The following is a 16,267-nucleotide window of genomic DNA, read 5'->3' as shown; positions in this document are numbered from 1 at the left end:
TTCATACTATATTTTGACACTTTTGTGAAAATTAAATAATGTACATATAGTCCAGTTTCAGATTCTTCTCATTTTATCTAGGAAAATTTTTGTTTCCATTTTTTAAAAATGTAAAAATTATGTGCTTTGATTTTTGTGATACTGAAATGGGATCCATGTATTATTTAAGGAAAAACAGATTTAATGATAAATCAAATCACTTATGGCACTATTGATTATATTCTTTTCTGAATGAACACAAAAGGAAAAATTCATTTTAATTCATATCTGTAAGCCCGAAAGACCTTTCAGAAATGAATATATACTTTTTTTTAAGATTTTATTTTTTTATTTGACAGACAGAGATTACAACTAGGCAGAGAGGCAGGAAGAGAGAGAGGAAGAAACAGGCTCCCTGCCAAGCAGAGAGCCTGAAGCGGAACTTGATCCCAGGACCCTGAGATCATGACCTGAGCCGAAGGCAGAGGCTTAACCCACTGAGCCACCCAGGCGCCCTAAATATACACTTTCATCAATGAATGCATGAGTAATGAAAAGAAATATATAAAGAGATTCATACATTCCCAGATAATAAAATCAGTATCGTTAGTCACATTTTTTCATCAAATCAGCTTCAAAAATTCCAAGACTATAATACTTGCTCTTTTACCTCTGGGCTGTATTGTTTAAAGGGAGTATGGTGATATAAAACTTTTAGGCTAAAAGTGAAGAAGTCTTATCATGAAACATAAAAGTCTCAAACTGATAATAACCATCAAATGCTCTCATTTCTCCTCTCATTTTCTTTTCTCATTCGATATGCCTTCTTTACCAAACATGATTGCAAAAAACGTCAACTCTAGCTAAACTAAGCAGTAAAGGTTTTCATTAGAATAACTTTAGGAATTCAAGAACTAATGGTGAACTCAAAGTTCAGGTTTTGGAAACAGGTAAAAACAAAAACAAGAACTAGTAAGGGAAGGATCTGTTTAGTAGGAGCGTTCTGATCGAGACTGCCCCTAACAACGGAGGCTCCCACCAGGCCTTGGAGCAGCAGCCCCAGACACTCTGCTGTAAGCGCACCCTAACCGCTGCTCTTTGTGCCTCCAGCTCTAGAGACACAGTTTTGTTTGGGAGCAACTGATTGGCTGAATCCAAATCATATGCCCAAACCATTGGTCCTCAAGGGCAGAAAAATGGAAGTTTGTTGCACTTAAACTACTGTAAGAAGCAAGACAATAATCTCATAATAAAACACAAATTGGAGGGTCTCCTGGAGCAAGAAAGAAAGCTGAACTAAGAATCAAAAGAGTCAAAAAAAAAAAAAAAAAGAGTCAAAAGAATCAATCTGAAATGTCCGTGGCATCATATTACCCCATCTTTGCCTAAAAGACTTCAGTAACTACTGAATGACTACTGAATCCAGATCTCCATCTAAAATGCCACTTCCAAGCTTCAGAGTCTCATATCCAAATGTTGATAGATATTTATATTTATCTATTTCACATACAGCCCTAACACTAAATGTGAGGTATACATATCATTCCTCATGACCCCCTCTCATTACCCTCTCCAAGAAAATCCCTAATCTACTTCTCAGAAAAAAATTCAGTCATTCTACTAATTGCCCAAAGGAGGGAGTTGTCTTAAAAACTGTTCTCTCCCCAACACTCCCACTATGTGCAATACATCACTTACCCAAACGGGCCATTTTTATATCTTACTATCAAACAATTGCTACCATTTTCTTCACTCAGGCCTTCAACATTTACCAATTTGATTATGGCAAACTCCAGTTTTCTTTACCTATAGTATCACTTCTTTCCATATAGTGAATGTGCTCTTTCTAAAACCAAAATCAAACCATGCCAAGTCAAATACCTTTTCTTTTTTCTTTTTTAAGGATTTTACTCATTATTTGACAGAGAGAAACACAGTGAGAGAGGGAATACAAGCAGGGGGAATGGGAGAGGGAGAAGCAGGCTTCCTGCTGAGGAGGGAGCCTGATGCAGGGCTCCATCCCAGGACCCTGGGATCATGACCTGACCCCAAGGCAGACACTTAACCTATTGAGCCATCCAGGCACCCCCACATGCCATCATTTAGAAATTACAAAATGTAAAAAAAAAAAAGTGTGCCTTATAACCAAAAAGTACCAATATCTAAAATACCACGAACACTTGCATTTCCCGTGGTCTGTATTCTTTGCACGAGCTACTCTGTCACCCTAGACAGTCCGTATCATCCTAGTACCACCATTCACCATCTAATTTTAATCATCTTTTAAAACTATATTTAAAAAAATCATAATTTCACCAAGTCTTAATGACCCACCATCAGCACCCTCCTCAATAGCTTAGAATACTCTCAGTAACATGATATTCTCGTTTAGTACCTACTGTTGTTTTACCTACCTAATTATACACTATAGTGGGCCTAGTATTGATGGCCCCCAAAATGTCCATTTTCTAATCCCCAGAGCCTGCAAATTTTACCTTAAATGTTAAAAAGGACATTAGGGATATGAATAAATTAAGAATTTTGATATGAGGAGATTATTTTGGATTACCTAGAGCCAATATAATCACAAGGATAGTCATAAACAGAAGGCAAGATTATCAGCATAAGTAGTAGATGTGACAGGAGAAGATGAATATTGGAGGAATGTAAGGAAGAGGACACAAATCAAAGATAACAGACTACCACTGGGCCCTGGAAAAAGCAAGGAAACCAATTCTCCCTCTGGAGTTCTCAAAAGAGAACAATCTCTCAAAATCCTTAACTATTGCCCAGTGACACTAATTTTGGACTTTTTACCTCCAGAACTGTAAGATAATATATTTGTTGTTTTAAGCCATTAACTGTGTTGTAATTTGTTACAGGACCTATAAAAAACTAATATGCATACTGTTTTAAAATCTCTTTCACATTTAAATGCCTGGTTAAAAAAATATTATATATTTATCTCCAAATCCTTACGCCTAACAAGACAGCTAGCATATTATGTAAGTGCTTAGAGGAATGAATGAGTGAAAGAGTTAAAGAGTTAATGAATAAATGAATTGATGAATGAAGACCCACCGATAAATGTTATGGTTTAGAGGAGACTTTGGACTTTCAGATTAATTCTGATAAGGACAATGATTGTACATGGACTATGCATATTTGATTTCTGGTAAAAATATCTCACCCATTTGAGTTTTCCTGAGATTCTTAATACCTAAAACAAGATCTGAATTAGGACTTTAACCATAGTTTCTGGAATTTTCCTACTCGATATCTGGATTATGCTCTCCTGAAGCAGAAGCAAACTTAGGGATGCATGAGGTTTATTAGAGATCCCTATATATGAAGAAACGGTTAAGAAAGCAGTATCAGGACAAGGAAAGAGTCCTGCTGAGATTCAGCCGGGATAAAGCCTCAGTAAAACTAGTCGGGAGTTATGGAGTATGAATTCCCTGTGGGAATGCCCCTTTATAAGTCCAAAAGGGCAAGTCCTTTGTATTCTGTCTCATTCATTCACAAAGTAGAGCTGCTCAGGAAAATGTGTGACCTGGAGCAATGTTGTTATCTGACGGAAGGAGACTTCAGTCTCAAAACCCTGAGACCACGACGTCAGCCAAAATCAAGAAATCAAACATAACCAACTAAGCCACGCAGGTGCCCTTGTCAGTCAGCCCCCTTCTAGAACAGCTGATTAACTACCTCTCTTTGTGTTCTCACACCCAGGGCTACTATGCAGCTGACTTAATGACCCCAAGGGCAGTTATCAGAAAATAAAAGTGCCTAGAACCCAGGAAGTTTTTCAAATTAGCCAAACCACAAAGTTCTGGAAACCTATCTAAAGCCACCCCACCTTTTTTCCATAAGCTGTTTCCTATAGTTCCCCCTTGGTGTAACCTTATCTGAGGGTACACCCCCTACCCCCAGCGATGTGACAGCCTTCTTTGGTTTAGAGCTGCAAGTAACTGAATTCTGTCTTTTGCGTATCCCACCATCTTTGTCTTTCAATTAAAAAGATTTTTTCTGACCTTATAAAACAATTGGTGCTTTGAGCAGGAGTAGACCCATTACCACTGACACTTTTGTAGCTTTGTGGGAAGACTACCCTTGGCTTACTAATTGGTTCCAGACAACCCCAACGCGAGCTTGAGATAGAAAGACCCTCCGGTTGGTTAGCCTGTGCTTTCATCTTGTCTTCTCTTGTGTCTGCCTGTGGTTGCCACATCTCTCCTTAGCCAAATGTCCTTGGCATCAGAATATGCAAATGAACAGTGCTAATTATCTGAGCTCTGGAGGCTAGACACTAGACCAGGTAGGGGTTCACCTTAGGACAATAGAAGTGATAGGTTACATCAGCCTCCTTTCTGGAGGTGGGCATTCTGGTGTGTTTCTAGGCCTGGCTTGTGTTTGGAAGAGGTATGTTTTAGGACTCCATCACTTTCCTAGAGTTTGTGTTTCTTCATTATTATTTGGATCAGAACCATGCTTTCTATATGAGTTTCAGACAACCCCTATAGAGGAAGATGTTGTTGCATTCCCCAATGGTAGAGAAATAACTTGTTGACTCTTTGAGGATGTAGCTCAGGGGAGGGTGCCTGCTGTATACCTTAACGTTGCCAGTGAGCTGTACGTTCCACCTTCAGGGGTATGGTGGGCTGCACCTCTGGAGACCAGTTGCCCAAGGTGAATTGTAAAGTGGCCCTCTGAAGCAAGACAACAATTATCTGTACCCTTCTTATCCCCCCAATACCTGTCAAAGTTACACAGTTGCTTAAAATATATAAAACTTCTAGTCAGCGTGCAGTGACCTTAGTAAATACCCCTGCAAATCAACAGGCAAAGGGGTTGATACTTCAGCCAAAAAGACAAACAGTGCTGTCCCAGGGAGAGGCTGCCATGGCTAAGTCAGACACTCTTTCCTCCATGGTAGACTGGCAAGCACTGGAACTGGAGAGGGCTGCCTATGAGGAAGTCCAGCCCTCGCCAAGAACACTTTCATATAAGCACATAAAAACCCAGTGGTTATCAGACAGAGACAAATTAAAACTGGACCTTCAGGAAGGTAGAAACCCCAAACAATACAAAATAATGAAAACCCTGTATATTAAGAAGGAAACCTGGGTATAGGGGAGAAACACATACATACATACTATTAATGTCCCCAGTTGACCAATTAACAATATAAAATTTACCAAAAGATTTACTTAAGAAAAAGATTTTAAAAGGTTGGGGGGGGGGTTGCTGATTGGCTTTTGCACATCTACAAGAGAGGTTCAGATTTAACTTTAACATTTGCTAAAATACACGAATTGGCAAAGTTTCATATGCTTAAATTACAGTTAGACCTACAGACCTCACTAATTTAAGCCTAGTAGCCTCTGTAACCTTAGGAGAGTAACTAAATATAAAAGAGAGTGAAAATAGGTAAGCCTCACTATAACTTGAGCCTTGCCTAAATTTCATAATCATTGTAAGCCTTGCCCTAAAATATCCCATAAACACTCTGACACAATGAATAATAAATTAAAATTAAATTAAGTCCTTGGCACTTACAAAATGGCTTGATAAAATGGGACTCCGTGGACTTCCAGTTAAAATGTTAATATGGCCCAATATAAATTAAAATAGGGCCTTTGAGGATTAAGACATTATATAAGATCTAATTAATGAACAGGTAATTGTCTCCACTACTTCTCCATTCCTGATTTTTGTCCAATTTTAAACCTGAAAAGAATAAATGATACCTCATGGTGGAGTGGATTAATATACCCTTAAGGCTATGATCCTATCCATTAAGGCTCCATATCCATCACCCCATTATTATTATTGACATTATTAGCTCCATCAAATCAGCACTGATAAATATTTTGTTACTATACTTTTGCCTATTTTAACAGTATCTGCAGTTTGCCCTCCCCTCTGACATTATTCCTAGACTAAGCCTGTTACAGCTCCATAGCTTTGTCATACAGCTTTTGCATGTAAGATCTTCGCTATCTCCCCTTTCTCCAGGAACCCAGATATGATGTTGCAATGATGCATTCTCCTCCCCAGGAGCTTCCTGTGACACATGCACTGAGGACATACAAGTCTAATATATTTTAATGCATTTTGGATTCTGTAGGCAACATATTTTACACATTTTACTTAATTTCACTTACAAATAAGTCTTCTTTAAATGGGGCTACCTCCAAATAAAGGCTCTAGAAACTGTCCACATTAAAATCAAAAGGCACACAGGTAGTGCTCTCAGAGACCCCTTCACTGTAGAGGCTTTTAGAAAGCTTTCATGCCTTCTGGAATCTCTAGACTACCTGTTATGGCCATAAGTTCCTGATAGGCTTTCAGTGGAAGAAAACACCTTATTGGTCCTTGTGCTATATTATGATTAGCGCATACATTGCAGGTCAACTACTGGACTCTTCTGGAGATAGAGGCATTTATGGACTCTGAGCCTGCGACCCTCAATACTCAGGCACCCATTGTGCTATCGATCATAGAAGCAGCATCCCACAAATTTGGTGCAGCTACCGAAGACTCCTTAATGTAGGATGGAGCCCAACCTGGTTCTTCTGACGTGTTTCACATGCAAGAGGAGATGACCTCCACTGTCTACAGTCTTTTGTCTGATGCCATGGTGTTGGATGAGACCATCCTAATGCCAGACAACTTGGGTATGTGGGGGTCCTCTTTTGTTGTCCCCTAAGGGGACAGCGCTTGAGTTCATAGTTGTTACAGGTGAAACTGCCAGCATTATCAGTGATGGATCACAGTGGGATCCTTAAACCAGGAGGTCCCGGTAAAGAAAGGAACACAGTGTCAGTGTCCTTGTCCAAATTTCAGACGTTATCGTAACATTGAATGTTAGTAAATGTCTCCAACTGCACATTTTTTACAAACTTTAGGGCCATTGCCTACAAGTTGCCCCTTTTAGGGTAAAGAACCCTGTGACTCTTGTTTCACAGGTACCCAAAATAAAAAACAAAGTTACGTGTATATCTATGTATAATAAAGTCACAATGAAAGGCCTTACTAGGAACCCTTTTGGAGTGTCACTTTCACTTCAAGAATGTGTAATACACTCTCAAGAAAGTAAGTCAGTAGAATTTTTATCACCCAGATGGAGGTCCCAGGCAGCTGGATTAATTGAGACCTACCTGGTTCCTCAAAGAACTATTTAAGTTGGAAAATGACAGACTTCTAAATGGGTCTCTATGTCTTATTCAGGGATTGATCTTTCTTAGTTCAAGGCATCTTGGCCAACTCACATGTAAGATCCACTTTAAAAACCTTCCCCACTTCTCTTTCCTCCATTTAAATTTGGCTAAATCTCATCTCCATTTATGCTCCTGGTTCTCCTTAAGGAAAATTTCCCATGCCTTAAGGAAAACTCGTAGAGGTTATTATCAACTGTGCCACTTTAAAAATTAATGAAGATTATTGCTTTTCCCCAGATGCCACTGCCCTGTATTGGTCTATGCTCTGACACGCCAGTGTCTTCTCCTACTCAAACTGTCCACCAGGACTACCCACCCTGAGTCTCTGACCTAAGTACCACCACTTCTTTCTCTTTGTTACCAACATATACCACTAACCTTTATATATACCAATGAAGTATCAGTTGATGCCCTACAAAATGCGATTACTGGACTCCCACATTGACCCAAGCAATATACTGAGATATTATTGTCATAAAAAATATATAGCTCATACTTTTAAAACTACACCAAAAATATCATCAGAGACTTTTTAGAAATTCCAGGTCTGTTTTCCTGACTCACGGCATACGATATGATCAGGTTGTGAGCTAGCTTTCAAAAGATCCATATATTTCTATTTGTTTTCCATCTTTTACTCTCATAATAAAATGTTATCTACCCTGTTTAGGACAACTTGTACTCTACCCTGTGAAAGGCTTCTCTGCAATATGGCTACTTAAATTACCCAAAATAAATAATTTAAAACTTATGACAAGACTTTAAAGGGTCAATATACGTATTTTTATTTATTTAAAAGCTGTCTTGACAGAGTTTTGGGCTCTTGGCTAGAGGCCAGTCAGTTCTTCTCTTCTGAGCAGTTAAGCTCACACCTCAACCACTTCTATCATTGGGTCTTCATAGTCCAGGCGAGTATGCACCTACCCTAATTCCCCTGGGGTCAGCTGTCAGATATTTTGGGACAGTTCCTATGCGTTGGAGTCTAAGAAATTATTCAAGTTGGTCAATTCATAGGAAACCTGGAAAACTTACTTAAACACACCCAGTTTGTTAGACATAAACTGTTCCCTTATAACTCCAGCTTGCTATTATCCTATCCCCAGGTACAAACCCCTATGTAGTCCTGCCTGGAACTCTTTCCTCATTTGGAATCGTAAGTCATAGAGTTCTGGTTTTTATCTTTCCTAGTGTTTTTGTGTTGCATCCCTCCATCAAAAGTACCTTTAAATTTTATAAAAACATACATACACTTTGCTGTTCCTCCCTATGGTTGGATTATATATCCCTGTTCCTGTACTCTGTTGCTATTCAGTTTGACTTTTATGAACAAAAAAATGTTAGCAGAGGTGACAGTGTGTCACTTTTGAGTGTAAGCTTTAGGAGACATTTGATGCTTCCATCTTGTTCATCTGTCACCCTCATAAGAAAAGCTACCTTGGGTAGCTGCTGTCCCTTCACCCATAATGAATTTATGGAGAGCCAGACCTTTCTAGTCAGGCTCAACTGGACCCACACCCGGAAGTCCAGCTACTCAGCCCCGGGGAGGCTGGAGGAGCTATTCCAGTCGGCCACAGGTAAATGATAAATAAATGCTTACTTTGTATGCCAATGAAATTTTGTGGCGATTTCTGGCAATAACTGATAGAAGGTCACTAGACTTATGCTAAGGCTTTTAACTATGTTTGAAAAGAGAAAGGCCTGCAACCTTAGAAACCTGGTCCGGGGTGGCACTGGGCAACCATAGCTAACTGAGATACTGAAAAACTATTCTCTGTTTGTTCTTTCTATAGACTGAAAATATTCTGCAGAAGCAAGAGTGGTATAAAATGTCTTGGATGACATCAAATCACACTACATCTTTCAACAGTGAATCTATAGGCACAAATGCTTGAAACAATGTCACAAAATTGTCAAAGATTTTTTTAGTGGTGGCAACTCTACAGCAGCCATGTCTGGTTATTTTATCAAAGCAAGTATGCAATATCTCCCTTTCATGTGAGCAGGGATTTTCAAGTAGAAAATGGGCCAAGACTCAAAACTGGAGTATTACAAGGGAATCCACTTAATTAATGAGTAAAAGAATGTATTTAGAGTTCCTTATTTCCCAACATGATTATACAAGTAAATTCATAGAAATAAACCAATGTTTATACCAGAAAATATTTTTAAGATAGATAAAATATATTACTCACACAAAAATCTCAGAACAGCAAAAGACTTAGGTTAAAATAATCTTACCAATATTCTGAAAAAAAAATTAAAGAAAATATAAGAGTTAAGATTGAAATGATTTGAGACATAAAAATATATCAGTGCCATCCAATGTAAATAGTAAATAAAACTCAGCTCAGGTGAAGGATCAAGCCCCGAGTTGGGCTCCATGCCCAGCAGGGAATCTACTTGAGGATTCTTTCTCTCCCTCTCCTTCTGCCTCTCCTCTCTCTTTCTAATAAATCAATAAATCTATTTTTAAAAAAGTTAAAAACAAGGTTATACAATTTTTTATGAGTGAAATAGGTGTTTATTGTGTAGATGAGAATCCTGTCACACAGAAAGTTTCAATACATTTTTTAATCTATACAGCTAAATGGAAGTAGAGTCATAACTAGTGCTTAAGTCCCTGTACATCGAGTTCAGGGATCATTAATTTATCATCCTCACATGAAACTTTGGGGTCCCTGAGTGGCTCAGTTGGTTAAGTGTGTAACTCGATTTCAGCTCAGGTCATGATTGAGCCTCCTGACTGGGCTCTGTGTTGAGCATGAAGCCTGCTTAAGACTCTCCCTTTCCCCTACCCTCACTGATGTGTTTAAAAAAAAAAAAAAAAAGTAAGAAAATAGAAAGGTAATGATGTAGTGATTCTTCAGTAAGCATGGTAGAGATTCAGAAATGAGAAGAAAATAGCATTTAGTGTCAGTATGTCCCCAGAATTTTTCTGGAAACTATACAACTTGAATGGGACTTAGAGGATGGTTGAATATACTGTCAAAGGGTACGTGGCTAAAAAGAGCAAGAATTTAAATTGTCGGTTTTATGACCAGTGATTAGAAAGTCTAACAAAACTCAAGTCCTAATGTATATAAAGTAAGAGTGGCAATTAAAGTTTAAAAATATTTAAATTTGCATGTAATGAAAATACTAATGTATGTAATGCATATATCTATTAAATACAATATGAACTTTTCCTAAGGAAAAAGATCTTGAAATAGAGTATATTAGTATTCTATCATGAACCACAGTTTAAAAGACATACTTTGATAATATTATGCAAAAATATGAAAAAATGAAATATGAAAAATATTGAAATTTTTGTATAAGAATTACTGCTTTATTGTGGTTGGGGTAATTACAGGGATGTATATTAAAGGCATTATAGAATCAGTGAATTTCATAATTGGAGAGTATCTAACAATGTTTATTACAAGCAACTAAACATTGTTAATCTCTTGTATAACAGATCTGATATTTGGTCATGGCTCATACTTAAAAACCTTCAGGAAATACTCCCTTCATCTTTTCTCCCAAAGAATTGTTGACTCATTCTTGAGGATTTATTGCTCTTATTCTAGTGTGAAATCCTAGTTCAATGCTTACTCCTCTGTAATTGTATCTTTTCCAAGCCTATCTACCAATATTTCTTTCCTTCAACCATTCATTTTGTGATATAGTATTAAGTCACTATACAAATAATCCTATTATACCATTTTTTTTTGAAAATAGAGTATCCATATTCAAATTTGAGAATTATAGTGTAACATATCCAGCCTACAGTAGAGGGGAGTTCTCCCCCTCATTACTTTAATACTTTATTTCAATTTATGTAGAATATGTATCTTTTCTTGGCTATAACATAATGTTTCAGATTGAATATGTTAAGTCATAAGGTCTAATTGTTATCATTAGGAAAAATTCTCTTTTATCTACTTGTAAGGTTGATATTTTGTGAACAAATAGAAAAGCTACTCTTACAGCTGTTAACTTGTACTTGTTACATCAATCTCTGCAAATTGCCTGTCATTTTTACATTTAAATTGATTATCAAATTTTATATAAAAGATTACCCTGTTTTGGGGCATATACAAAATTAATAGGCATCTTTTCTAAATTTTTGTCAAAATATTGAAAAATATCAAGTAGGACAAAGATTTAAAAGAATGACATTTATTTGAAACTAAACCATGAACAATTGGATTAAAGTCTAGATCTTGCTAAGAAACAAAGTGGTAATGAGAATACACCTTGAAAAGTGAAATGGATGGATATCACAAAGTTCCTGAACAACAGAAAAATAAGCAAAATAACTTTATTTAACCATCGTACTTAAAACATACATTTAAAATTAATGTTACAGTCCTTAGTCTCTACCATATCCATTCACATGTAAGCAGTTCCATGCGCTACATTTTATTGCTACAGTGTTTTCTCTCTTGTTCACTTTCCTTTCTAGAGAGAAAATTCCTCAAAGATAGAGGATATGTAACCACACTACCCACAACAAGACTAGACATATATATCTGCAAATAATCACATGTTCATTTAACAAAACATCTCATTAAACTTGATGGTTAAAATTATATTCATGTCAGTCCATAGTTAAGGCCATTTCTTTAAATTTGGGGAATTTATTTCTGCACTCATTTTTTAAAAATAGGAGCATAAAGAATGTAATAGCATTCAAATATTCAAAAAATTTATTTAGGCCAGTTTCAAACATAGAGTTTCACATAGAACAAGAAACATAACGAATCTATTAAATGAGCCAGAATATCAAGTCACAGTTCCCTAAGCCATTAGAAGCTGTGTGGATCCTCTCTCAGCTGGAAGTGACTAACTCTCGGTGTCATAGCATCCTGCTGACAGCTTAGCTTTTATATGACAGTAGTGATTAAATATTATCCATAAATTTTTTTCATTTCATGAAATTGAATCATAATTTTCAAGGCAAATAAAAGATTCATTTGTCACAAATATTCATAGAGCTGTCCTCAAATGATACCATGAGATTAGACTTCTTTCAACTGAACTTGCAGAGAATAGATTCAAAATCTCAATATGTCAAAAATGAAAATTAACTCCTTATTCATCTTCCAAGTAACAAGGGGGAAATTGTCTGTGATCATCCTCTGGCCAGATTTTCTCTGTCAGATATGTATATAATGAAGTACAACAGGGGTTTAAAAAATACCTCCCTTTAAGAACTTAACTCTTGGGGCACTTGGGTGGCTCAGTGGGTTAAGCCTCTGCCTTTGGCTCAGGTCTTGATCTCAGGGTCCTGGGATGGAGCCCCACATGCATCACATCGGGCTTTCTGCTCAGCGGAGAGCCTGCTTCCTGCTCTCTCTCTCTGCTTGCATCGCATTTCTGCCTACTTGTGATCTCTATCATATAAATTAAAAAATGTTAAAAAAAAATTAACTCTTTCCTACTGTGAGATACAGTAAAGCTAACAAAAGGGCCTCCTCTCTTCCCATGTAATTTCATGAGATGTTGGTTTTATTTTTTTTTCCAAAGAAACAAAATAATAGGAATCCTGAAAACCTAACCATAAATTACAGGATTAGAAAAAACAAACAAACAAACACAAGCTGTGTATAAATAAAAGAAATGAGCCCTTCAATTTTTCAGGCTGATAATCAGAATTTTTCTTTGCAACTTTTGAGAAACAACTTTAAAAAGTCAAAGACATCATTTTAGGTTCCTTTGAATTTTACCTGCTGGAAAACCAAAATAGTGCAAGAGGCCAGTTCTAGTTTGGATGCTACTTAGAACTGATGGGTTTCTTTAATGTTACAACTTCTTCACTGGACACCTTTTATACACCATGCACTGTGTCAGATATCACTTGGTGATACAGTCAGGGATTAAGAAAAACATGGTCCATTCGCTAATTAACTCAAAAAGTATTTCTTTAACCAGGCACTTTTATAGGTGCTGTAGATAATTCTTTAAACAAAGTAAACAAATCTTTATGTATTTCATATTTTAGTAGAGGAAGGAAAGGCAGAATAAAACCACATTAATATATAATATATAATATAATGGGATTATAAGTACTATGAAGAAAAACGAAGCAAAGAGATGAATCAGAGTTAATGTAGTTTTTCACTCTTTTAACAGATACTTATTGAAGACATATTATAAGCCACCTACTTTTTATGTAAGAGGGGGCCATCAGGTAACAATAACAAATTTTTTTTACAAATACCCTTATTAAGTTATACAGTAAGGATAAAAGCAAAAATATAAACAAGCCAATAACAGGATGTTAGAAGGTGAAGTGTGCTATGGAAAGTTCTTCCGATGTAACACTGAAGGGGGAGAGTAGGGCTTCCTGGGTCGGCTCAGTCGGTTAAACCTCTGACTTTTAATTTCGGCTCAGGTCATAATTTCAGGATTATGAGATCAAGCCCTTCATCAGTCTCTGTGCTGGGCATGAATCCTACTTAGGATTCTCTCTCTGTTTCTGTCTCACTCTGCCCCCAATGGCCTCTCTTAAAAAACTGCCTTTCTCAAAAAAGGGAAAAAAAGAAAAAAAGAAAAAAAAAAAAAAAAGGAGGAGAGTAGACCTCGGTAACAAATGAGATAGCCTAAAATGTTGGTGCAAGTTCATAATGGACGTCTGCCATATTTTAGCTCCTATCAGGGCTGGCTCTAGAGTCAGCAGTAAGGCGATTCCTCCCAAAGAGCAAAGCTATGATACTGAACTTCAATTATTTATTCCCATGGCAGGTGAGGTAGTAGTAAGAGGTACTGATATACACTGATTTCTAGGTTGTGTTGGTGGCTTGGCTCATTGGTCAGAGTTCTCAACTAAAAATGACTGGTGAGTTAGGGCTAAGAAGTCTGGGGAAGAAGCATGTGCATGGGCACAAAGCAAGCAGGTATGTCTAATTAATGGTCATTTCCATCAAAGATATCCAGGGAAATTTCTTCAAACAAGGTACACATGCACAAGGGGCTTATGACGAGAATGGTCATAACAGAAGTGATTAAGGCTATTCATGGGTCTAATAAAATGGGTCTCTATTCACCAAGGCTGACCTGGTTGCTACCATTGATGACTGCCCAACCTGATAAGTATAGAGACTATTGCAGAGTCTTCCATGTGGCACTATTAACTTGGCATATCTATCCAGCCACTTGGAGACAGGCCAATTAAATATGACCCCTTCTGTCATGGAGAGAACAGTAATTTTCCATTTCCAGAAAACATGTACACTTGGATATTCATTTGTCTTTTTTTCCACAGTACATCAACCATCACCATCATCATCTGAGGGCTTAAAAAATACCTGATATCTCAACAGAATATTTCATGTGATGTTGCCTCAGACCAAGATACCCACTTTATCAAAAAAGAGGTATGATGATGAATTAATGACCACAAGATTCATGGGTCTTACTAATTACATTCTATTACACTGTTAGAATGAAGGCTCAGTCAAGGAACCAGCTCAGATACAAAATCCAAGGGTATTGTTTCCTAGTATATGGTTTACACATTGAACCATCAGCTGATATTTAGGTCTGGGAAGCATGGAGGAGACGTAAGACTACCTCCTTATCATTAGTCCCAGTTACTACTCACTTTTAAAATTTGTGTTTCCCATACCGCTTTAGTTTTTGCTAAATTAGAGGTACTATTTTCCAAGTGATTAAAAAAGATATAAGAACTCTGAGCTTTAATTCTGGTGAACATGATATGGAATGGGAGGAGTGGTCTATCTTGATAACCATGAGAAGATACAGCTCGTACTACACAAGAAGTTCAAAAAGAAATACACGTGGAACCCTACAAATTCCCTGGGATGTCTCCGCTGTTTTGTAACAACTGAAAATGTCAATTGTATAAAACACAATTCCCCCAATTTCAAATTGATTTAATAATCACAATGCTTAAGGATCAAGATCAGGATCATCTTATCCATCAAGAACCCAGATAACTGCTTCAGTTGACAAACTGAAGCTTCCTTTAATATCTTTGAAGTTTCTTTTGTGTTGGTTTGTTTGTTTGAGTATATAGCAACTCACAATAACACTTAGACTTTGTACTTTCACCCTTATTCTCAGGGAAGAATTGAAAGTGAGTATTGAATATTTCAGCAGAGTATGAAAAGATCTGTATTGTACAAGGAATAGATTGTATAAATTCAGTTTATGAATTATCTAATCTCTGCTCCCTGGCCTTGTTTTCAGAGTGGAGCGGCACCTAATGCCTGATAAAGTTACCATTACTGTTCCCACCTCCACCTCAAAAGACTGAGAAACCCACTGGATGTGTCCTATCAGTGCTTCAGTTCTAACCTACGCTGAGAGCCCTTCCTAACCTTCCACTGGGTTTCTGATTGTCATTGAAGTACATGTAGTTTCCTCAACAGTCACCATAGTTTCAAAGGAGTCGAAGCTCACTGGGGAGAACATTGAAGGTGGGAGATTTGTTATACAGATGAATTTTCTCCCTACTTTTCCCAGGTTAAGCAGCTAGAGAAGAAACCTCTTTGAAGATGTCTGAGAAAAAAGAGAAATTGCTTGTTCTAAAGTTATTCTTTATAATTATTTTGTGCTCTTTCCAGCTTCATTCTCATTTTCTTTCCTCCATTCATCCATAGGACTTCATGGCCAGTAAAATGTTATTGCATGAATTTTGCCTCAGGTTGGCTTGTCAAGGGAAGACAAGACGAAGACAGCATATAACAAAACGTTAGTCAACATTTACCATTGCCTGTGGAGGCCATGATAATATTATGGACTATGGGAACATCAGAAGACACAAACCTACTGAAGAAATCTACCATTTATTTCAAAACTTTTTAGAAGACTAAGCCTGAAAGCAATGATTTAACAGACGTAGTTCTAGGAAGTTCATTTTTATATAACTCTCCACAACATAAATTTTCTTATAAAAAAGTGATTGTTCTTCTAAATTAATTATTTTTTTCCTTTTAAGTTTGTTCATGTATGAAAAGTGAAGATACTATTGTTAATGTGTTGACTCTTAGCAAAACATTTTATGTTTATTTTGTATAATATTCTGGATATTTTACTTAATCAAAATAAGAAAAACAAAA

Source organism: Neovison vison, chromosome 3 (assembly GCF_020171115.1).
Source record: "Neovison vison isolate M4711 chromosome 3, ASM_NN_V1, whole genome shotgun sequence".
NCBI lineage: Eukaryota > Metazoa > Chordata > Mammalia > Carnivora > Mustelidae > Neogale > Neogale vison.
Note: the sequence above shows the minus strand (reverse complement) of the source record.